Genomic DNA, 10,942 nt, shown 5'->3' on the forward strand with positions numbered 1-10,942 from the left:
TATGAAAAAAGAGAATGAATTATGTTTTATTACTCAAATTTATACCTATTAAAGAGAAATAATATTAATATTAAAATTATATAATATCCTATATAAGTAAAGTATTGTTTTTGTCTCCAACATTTAGGGTAAGTCCCAAAGTTGTCCCTAACATTTCAATCGTCCTATTTAAGTCCCTAACGTCTCAAAACTGACTCAATGTTGTCCTGCTATTAGGAATCCGTTAACAGAATTGACGGCCTAACGGCAGGACAAAATTGAGACGATTTTCAAACGTTAGGGACTTAAATAGGACGAAAATGTTGGGGACAAAAATGATAAATAAAAATAAATTTTAAAAAAAGTATAGAGTAAGAGTAAGAAGAATATGAAAGGTATGGAGTAACTTAAAGAAAAATAAATATGGTAAGAATGAGAAAAAAAAATAGAGAAGAATCATGAATTATAATTCTATATAGTAAATATGAGAAAGAGTGAATATAAAAAAAGAGAATCATATAAAAATTATAGAGTAATTTAAAAAAAATAAATATCATGAAAATAAGAAGAAAAATAAAAAAAATCCTAAAATAATAATGAGATACATAAAAGCAGAAGTAAAAATATTAAAAAGTAATTTAATTAAAAATAATTTAATTAGATAAATAATAAATAAATTATTCTAATTAACTATTTAAATTGATGTAATATAATATTAGAAAACTAAAAAATAAAAAATGTATTAGATGACTATGTTAATTAGATTCTATATATTTTAATATATTATAATAAATGGCCATGATCTTTAATCTCAGGTTTTGGAATATGGTCTGTTCATGTAGTAGAGGAAATCATCAAATCAAGTAATAGTTTTTCACTAGTATAGTACTTTGATTCTCCTTTTTATTTTTATAAAAAAAAAAAATAAAGAAAGAAAATAATTTGGTCAAAGAGGCAATGGTTTGACAAATGAGCCATGAAGAATGTAGACAATGAGTATACATCAATCTTTTTACCATCTTTTTTCTTACAAAGAATGATGTTGTCTTCATTCCCTTTACAGTTTACACAAACACAAAGGAAAAAGCTTATGGCTTTTTAATTTGGATGGGGACAACTTTTTTATATTTGTTTTTTAGTCCCTCTCGTGGGAGAGGCCCATTGGCTTTATGATTAGGAAAATAAAATTGGCAGAATATATAGATTACTTTTCTAGATTACTAACTTTTATTTTATTCAAACTTGATGGCCTGGTTTTATTTTTTAATTTATTTCCCCTAGCAAGTATATATATGAATATAGGTTTAATGTATGTTGCTAATGTTAATGCATTTTGAAAAAAGTAAAAAAAAAAATATTACTCTTTGAATTTTAAATTTAAATCTTAAATTTTAAACTATAAATCTAAATTATTGACCTAACATATAATAAATAGAAAGTTTAGAAGGTCTAAAGGATGAGAATATTTAGTTCTTAGAGGTTATTTATTAAGTTGTATTTGTTCTTTTATTGTCACTTATGTTACTCTTGATCGATGCTAACAATACTGAATTAAAGTGTTAAATGACAACACAATATTCACTTAAATATTTAAATAACAATATTTTGACATAATAAATTAATAACAAATATAACTCATTAAAATATTTAAAAAAAAATAATTATTATCGAATGATTTTTTATGGACGAATATAATAACAAACCCATATAAATATACAAGCATGGATTTCCTAAACCACTCTTTATTGGAAAAGTGGAAAACTATGAACATTTTCTTGATCCCTTTCCCAATACTTGGCAAGTTTACATGGTTTTGTCTTTTTTTCAAAGTAAACAGCACTCTACTTCACAATTCTTCACAATCAGAACTTGGTTGATAATGTAAAATATTTATATTAAGATGAAGACTCACCTAGAATTGCTTTTATGTAAATTTAATAATTAAAAATTATTAAATAATTTAATAATTAAATTATTATTTAATAATTTTTAACTATTAACTTTATATAAAAATAATTACATATAAATTTTCATCTTATATTAATAATATATCAAAATTGATCCAAACACAATTAATTAAGACCCAAGTGAGTACATTGCATGCATGCAAATATATACTTCTACATATGCAAAATGTTATAATAAAGTAAAATCATAATGCCCATACTAAACATCATAAGCCATCATCATGCAATTTTGTTTTCCTTCAAATTAACCTTCAACTCTTACCATGCATAATCTATCTATGTTATCTGTATCACACTCACAAAACTTAATTATAGCCTCATCAAAAGCTAAAACCCTAAAATCATGATGAATTGGACACCCACCACTCTCAAAGTTGAGGTTGAGAAAGGGAGCCAAAGTGATCATTTCTCTCAGGGTCTTAAGTAGCTTTGACTCTTTGACCCTCAATGAGCATATTATTGTCAATAAATAAATAAGTAATTTTAAAAAAAATAATATAGATGAGTGAGTGAGAGAGAGTAGAAAGGGGGATGGTGCTAGGCAGTGGTGGTTTACGGCTATAGATGAAGAATTGAAGAGAATGAGACTCACTAAGGGTAATTTGGAAACTTTATATAATTATTTATAGTTTGGATAATTTTGCTTGTGAAATTCAATCTTTTATGAGTACAAATAGTAATTTCTATTTTCTATAGATAGATATGTCAGCGTCTTCATTCAACTTTCATGGGTAAAAATGATAGTTTACTCTTAAAAATATTAACAGAATATATATATATATATATATATATATATATATATATATATATATATATATATATATATATATATATATATATATATATATATATATATATATATATATAAAACACAATTTAACATACATCTTAAAAAATTGTCAAATAGTATATATATTAAAAGAATGTTAAATTTTTTTTCTTCATATTCAAACAAAGATAACTTTAGAAGAAAAATTAACAAAAGATCTTTTATTTTTTATTTAACAATTATTTCAAAATGTCAAATTACCCCCACATTTTAATTTTTAAATATGTTTATCAAAATACAAAGTAAATATAAACTAAAGTTTATAAGAGGCTTAATTGCATTTTAAAAAACAGAGGGAGAAAAAAAAGGAAGGAGGAGGAAAAAGAATTAGTAAATTCATCAATTCCCTGAGTACACAAAGGTTATCATTAGGGCAAGGAACATAAATTGGTGCACAAGCAAAAGCTAAATAATTAACATGGCTCTTTTTTCTTACTTTGGTGTTTACTTTTGGTTCCCCTTTAATTTTGTTTTCACGGGTCAAAGTAGTCATGCCTGCCTCTAACATCATTGGGATCTCAAATGCTTCCATACACATAATAAAGAGCTGATATGGTTTCTTAGTTCTTAGCCAAATAATAAAATTATTTCATCAATAAGTTTCATCAGTTTAATGTGTGTGACCTAATAATAATAATAATTAGTTTTCGTGGCGGTGATTGAATAGTAATGGCACTTTAATTTGTAATAATTGAGCACAATTTGTCACATGTAGTTGTGCATCTAAGTTTCACTTTGATTTCACATTCAAGCTTTGATGTGTATCAAACTCGTGCATTCACCTTAGCATGTTTGTGTATAATTAGTGAACAAAAAAAGTTGTCTAATAAAATAATACCAATGAGATGACTAAATATTAGAAAGTGATATTTTTTATTTTTTATTTATAAAATTACGGTAAAAGTTCTATTAGTAAGAATTTAATTATTTTAGATTACTTAACGGTTTAATTCTCAAATTCATTCTTAAAATATAATTTTTTTAAAATTTAAATTAGTCGTAATAATCTTTAAAAGATACAACAATAAGTTAAATTAGTATATGATAATATATCACATTAAATGTGTATAATATGATGATAAAGTAGATTAATATAACACGTATTACGAATTAATTAGTTGACGTATTACATCAGTTAATGTGGCTTGCTACATATTATCTGACATGTGGTATATTTGTTATAAAATCAAATTAATCCCTAAAAATATTGAATTATTTTTTTTTAAATTTTAAAAATTCAGTTAAATTAATCCTTATATATATTTCTCTTTTTTTTCATAATATTTATAACACCTTACCACACAAAACTTTACACTTAAGTCGTAAAATAGAGGTGATGTAATATTACGACTTCTAAAATGAAATATATGCATAATAGTATCTGAAAGAGGGTAATATACGAGGAGCCTTGAAAACAGATAAAACAAAATCGCAAAATAAAAAGTGCAACGCTCAGAGAACGAGATTACTTGCATGCTAAAAAACCTAAAGTTCATGGGTGTAATTAAATAAAAAGAGGGAATAAAGAGTCAAGGATACAGAATAACTAGCTCCTAGCTCAGCCTGCAAAGCCAAGGTTAGCCGGAGAATAATTACATATATATATATATATATATATATATATATATATATATATATATACATATCCCAAAATATCTAAAATACAAAGATAACACCTTAACTCTCCTTAAACCTCTAAGAGGGACAAAATAAACAAGTTTCTTGGAGAGAAAGCTAAATACATGTATATACATAAGCTACATAGCAAAAGAACCCAGAAACCGCTCCGCTTCAGGAATCCAGACGCCTAGTGAAGTGCATCTCGACCTGCATCTGAAAACAACAACATAGTATGGGGCAAGAACCGGAGGTTCTCAGCATGATAAAGGTGTCACGCACATAATATATAAGGTCCTGGGAATGCCAGAGGTAATCCTAGAATGCCGACACTCAGTTATAAAGCTTAATTCTATACAAAAGCCATAAAAAGGGTAGGTGTTATAAGGAATACAAAACTTACTTACTTAATCCAAACTTTATCACCAAACTAATCCACCTTTTCTCCAATCCTCCATCACTAATGATTTAGCAGAGACAGACAATCAAACAATTTCAGACACAAGTAGAAAATAGGTAGTGCAGGTATCAAATATAACAATTAGCATAATGTATATTCAGTTAGGCAATCCCAAGTAATGCATAGAAGATAAAACAAACAGAATGCACATGATGTATACTTGTCCTATAGCTGATGAGGCTCATCTGTCGGTTATCCAGTCAACCCGACAAGTCTGAAATCCTTAGACTATCCCTCGTCGCGCATCCCCATGAGTCTATGCATAGATTTTCTCATTTCATTCATTACTAATTCATTCATATATAACTCACTCAATGGGGAATATCCATTCCCAGGAATTTATACGTGCCCCGTCACCCTTACGATGTCGGGTCAATAGAGTATCGAGTTTCAACCTGGAACACGTGGTGGCAAGCCACGATTCTGTTACCTAGAAAAACTTGTATCTCAGATATCATTAAAATCATAAGCCGCATAATTATTCATAACCATTCATATTCATTATACAATCATTCATCAAAGCCATGGCGACATAACATTCTTTTAACCTTCACATCATTCTCTTATTATTCATCAAGTTTATCTCTTTTCTTCATCCCCAAATTACCTCAATTCCCTAACATCAACTAATTACTAAGCTTACTAATAAGATCCAGGAATAAAAGATCAAAATAGAGGTTTAGAGGTTCAAAATCATGTTTGAATAACAAAAATACAAGTGCTGAAAAATAGAGTGTGTGCGGACGCACACGAGTGTGCGTGCGCACAATTTGTGAAAAGCAGAGCCTGTGCGTACGCACGAATGTGTGCGTGCGCACACCGGCCAAAAACTACTTGGTGTACGTGCGCCTCACATATGCGAGTGCTACCAGCAGTAAGCGTACCCCTGTGTGTGCGTGCGCACCATGGCGTGCGTACGCATGTTTTCTGTAAAACACAAGGTGTGTGCGCGCACAAAGGCGTGCGTACGCACAAATGAAATTGTTGCTACTGTTAGGTGCGTGCGCACATCAGTGTGCGTATGCACACAAACCAGAAATACTGATCCTGCTTTACTTGAAAAATTTCAGTTTTTGCACAAGATTTCCGGCGTCCATAACTTCCTCTACACAATTTGACTTTCCATAAAATTTATACTATTTTAAAGCTTGTAAAACCCTTTTTGATTTGAAACAAATCTCATCTTTACCCAAAATTTGAGGCTCGAGTTATGCACTGCCAAAATTTGTAAAAATTAAGTTTTTGTTCAAAACCTTAAACCTCCATTTTCTTCAACATTAGGTTCAATATCCATTTCCTATACATATATTCAACACAACACCTATCATAGCATGTCCATACAAATTTACACTCCACTTGCCAATTCAAAACCCATCAAACATCAAATCTTTACCAAGTCCATACCTTAGTTCTTTTACCTCCATCAACATAACCATCAATATTTTTCTATACACACATTTATAATCAATTTCATAAACTTGGCAACAATATTCACATACCAAGGATTATGGTTACCAACACAATATACTTATATCATCAATCAACATAATTAATGCTAAGCCTCCAGTTTACATGATCATTCCAACTTATCCTATAGTTCTCTAACCTAAGTATTCACACAACATTATATATTAAATACGCGAAACCTAAATCATACATTGACCGCTTTGTCACGTTGGTCCAAGTCAACACTTAAGCCACACACACAGCCTCACAATTCACAAAATCACCAAGACCTTGGCGCCAATCCTCCACCAAGCCTCCAAATGTCCATAATTCAATTCTAATACTTGTATATATACACCTAGTTCACACCTCTCATACATATATGATTCAAAATTCAGAATTTACATACTCAAAACCAAGAATTGGCCAAGGCAAGAAACCTCACCGTACTCATGGACTATGAGAGCCAAAACCTGCAAGCTCCACAAGCTAATTTGAACCTAGAGAATCAAAATTAAGAAATTCTCAACTTGAATTCTCATTAATTTTGAAAATTGGAGGGGTAGAGAGACTGGAGTGAGTAACTTAACAAAGAAGTTGTTCCAATGGAAACGTAGAGCTCGACGCGGTAATCGCGTGGCCACAAACGGTGCGGCGATCGGAGTTCCGGATCAAAAGTTACATGGATTTAAATGAAATCAAGGGTTTTGGAACTCAAGGTGTTCTTCCCCTTGTTTGGCATGCTTCCAGCATGTTTTGCATGCAGAGATGGAAAGAAGGAGCTTCAGTTCATTTTGTTTAATGAACTAATTGGGCTCACGAGTTCGGTTCGAATCCGGTTCGATCAGTTCGGTTCGTTCGGTCTAATTTTGGGTCAAATTTTTTAAAATTAGTGTAAAAATTCACGTTTTTATTAGTTCTATCTTATTTTAATATAAAATTTATATTTTCAATTTATTTTATTAAAATTTAATTTATTGATTAATTATTCGCTAATTTTGCGAGGTTTACAATATCAAATTTCTAATATTTCTTAATCCTACTAATTTTTATCTCATTTATTATATTTTATCAAATAAAATTCTCTTTATATAAAATAATAAAAAATATATTATTAATTTTATATACTTTTTTTTTATCTAAAACTCACTTTTAGAACCGAAGAAAACGTGAAAAACTGTAATACAGCGAATTCTTATATTACTTAGATTATTTTTTTTATCAATAGTAGATGTAGGTTTATTTGTAATTTTTTTATGGTGGAAGTACATATATAAAGAGTACATAGTATATAAGATGTAATAATTCAACAAATATTTTTTAAAGCATTGAGAGAGAAAAAAAATAAGTTCTTCTCATTTTGAAAAGAATGATTCCTTAAAAAATATTTATTGAGTTATTATACTTTATATACTATGTACTACTTTTGTATTCCCATTATAAAAAAATTACAATAAATAAGTATACATCTACTATTAATAAAAAATAATCTAAATAATAAGGTCTTCATCTTCCATTTCCTTCGATAACTCTTTAACTTTTTCTTTCAACCCAACTGTTATAAGGTCTTTAACTACTCTTGTCTTTTTTCATGAGCACCTCGAATTGATCGGAGAATTCCAGCACTCTAGTCAGAAAGAGAATCTGAAAGTATAGTTTTAACTTATGTAACTCATAACGAGACGATTTAGCAATGAAGCTAACATAAACAGTAAAATATCTGTTAGAAAAATGACTTTTTACTTCGAAACAACTTCTCAAGCTACACATAACCAACCATAAAAAGATAAATGAAATCACACAAATCAATTAATTCAATTAAATATATAATTATTAAATTTAATATACACGTAATATTTTTGTTAATCAATAATTGTAATTTGGGAGTCAATGATGCTGAAAAGATCAAAGAAGAATGATGAAGGTTTAGAAAAACTATAACTATCCAACAAACTCTTTAATAAGGCACTAGTATTCCTAGATGACATGAATTATAAATTACAATCAAGACTGAACATATCATTTTAAATGATAATGTATAACAAAGAATTAATTGTTAAATTGAAGGCATGCATCAAGTTAATAATATTATGCATTAAGCGTAAGTTATAAAAAAGAATTCATTGTTAAATTGATTTTTTAAAATCTATTTTTAAAATTGGTTTTTTTAAATTTAAATTATTCATAATAAACTTAAAAAGATACAATAGTAAGTTAAATTGGTAGATGATAATATATCACATTAAATAGTGTAATATGATTGAGTACATAAAGAATATATAGTATATAAGATGTAATAATTTAATTTTGTCAATTTTTGTTATATTCTTGAGTATGGAGAGAGTGAGAGACTATACCTTTTGAACTATAACTTTTAGAAGGGAGGAATTGGTGAAAAAAAATCAGAATATAACAAATACTTATATGTAATTTTAACCAATTTTTTTAAATTTAATATTAAGGTATCAGACAAAAACTAATTCCATTAATAAATTACTATTTGTAACATAAACGCACAGTAACTTAATGTCTGTAACAGCACAACATATTGGCTAATTCACTAAGAGAATTTATGGGTTTAACTCCTGATTGCGGTCAATTTCTTGAGAACTAGTTCTTTTTTTAACTTTTTGACAATTTAATATTTCATTCTATCATACTATTTTTAGCCAAAACTTAACAGATTTATTTGTCATTCCTTTGAAGAATTCAAGAGATAATTTTGTCAAAAGTATAAAATATAAGAATCTAATTTAAAGTATCATTCTATAATAACGGTTGAGCATCTAAAATTTTAACTTTTGCCCCATAACTCACTTTTTGAATTGAATGGAAAAACAATTATAATATAGTGGATAGTATATTCATATAATTTTAACAATTTTTTTTTTCTAAATCTAACATCAAGTCAAGCCATCAGACTAGCATAATCAAACCAGCAACTTTCCAAGCTTATATCTTTTAATGTTGACCATAATTTTGAGTGGGATCAAAATGATATTGATACTGTGACTATTTTCTTATTTGTGTATAAATTTCATACTTTTATAAATTGTTTTAAATAAGTTGTGCTTGTTTTAAAAAGAGAGCTCTTAGTTGTTTTGACAGTGAAACCAGTTTTTGAAAGCATATTTGTAATAAGTATAACTCTCTCCAAGAAAATGATTTTTCTATGGGACTTTGACTGATTTAAAGCTCTATAAATCTATTTTATTTTTGAAAATTTTTAGATATATCAAGTGAAAATATGATTTTTGGTGAATTTTCTAAGAATAGGGTAACTTGCTGTCTTAGTACAGAGCTTTCAAACTTGAAACCAATTTATGCAAGAGATAATGGCTTTCTTTTTTATTTTATTCAACTTAACTATTTCAAATGGGTTCATATTTTTAGGATACTTCCGTTTTGAGTCTAGAGACAGAGAATTAAGCTTGTAATCTTCTGTGGACGAATTTTTGGATAAAATGAAGTGTGTGAAAATGATGATGATGTTATGAATGATGACAAAATTGATAATTAATGACTGATAATGAATGAATGAATGAATATGATAAATGAAGTCGAAATAAGATTGTTGTTGATGAGTTATAATTGATAATATGAATTGAGATTGAATGAATATATGTTTGAGATACCTGGGCAGTAGCAAGGATTGTAGTTCATCCCGCTTGCTCCAGGTCAAAGATTGTGATGCTTGGGTAGTAGCGGCAGTAGTGGTTATTCCACTCGCTCCAGGTTGAACTTTTAAACACCCGCCTGGGTAGTAGCCGCAGTAGTGGTTATTCCACTGGCTCTGAGTTGAGCGGGTAGTAGCAAGGGGGCTGTAGCTCAAATCCACTTGCTCCGTGATGGGTGTTTCAGTCCATGGTTAGCTACTAGGATGTGTCGGGTAGGCTATATAACCGACAGATGATATCATCAGCCATAAGACAGGCATGCATTATATGCATATTGTTTAAATTGTTTGTTTGTGCATTAATTGGGATTGCCTAAGTGATTATAATATGCTATTTCTTATATTTGCTATTTGTATTATTTGTATTCTACTTGTGTTTTCCTTTGACTGCTTGTTTGTCTTTGTAATTTTACCGGAGATGGAAGAACGAAGGAAAGGCAGAGAAGTTAGGGATTTTGCTAGGCTTAAGACTTGGTTAAGTTAAGAATCCTTAGAAAACCACCTTGACTTATGGCTTCTACTTTAGTCTTTAAGTTTTATAATTTGAGTGTTGGCGTTCTAGGATTGCCTCTAGTATTTCTAGGACCTTATATATTATATATGCAGGCACCTTTACCATATTGAGAACCCCCAGTTCTCATCCCATACGATATTTGTGTTTTTCAGATGCAGGTCGAGAGACACCTCGATTGGCGTCTGGATCTTCTGCAGCAAAGTGGATTCATTTTGAGGTTTTACTTTTGGGTCTTTTGCAATATGTGTATAGACTCTATTCATATATATATATTTGTATTATTTTGTACTTCTTAGAGGTTTATAGAAAACCAGGATTAATTATATATGTATTTTGGGTTCTGGGTTGAGTATATATATGTGTGTAAATATTCTTCGGCCAGGTTTAGCTTCGCAGGCTGAGTCAGGAGCTTGTTATTTTGTATTCCTGACCCTTTGTTCTTACTTTTTATATA

This window comes from Arachis hypogaea, chromosome 7, assembly GCF_003086295.3.
Source record: "Arachis hypogaea cultivar Tifrunner chromosome 7, arahy.Tifrunner.gnm2.J5K5, whole genome shotgun sequence".
NCBI lineage: Eukaryota > Viridiplantae > Streptophyta > Magnoliopsida > Fabales > Fabaceae > Arachis > Arachis hypogaea.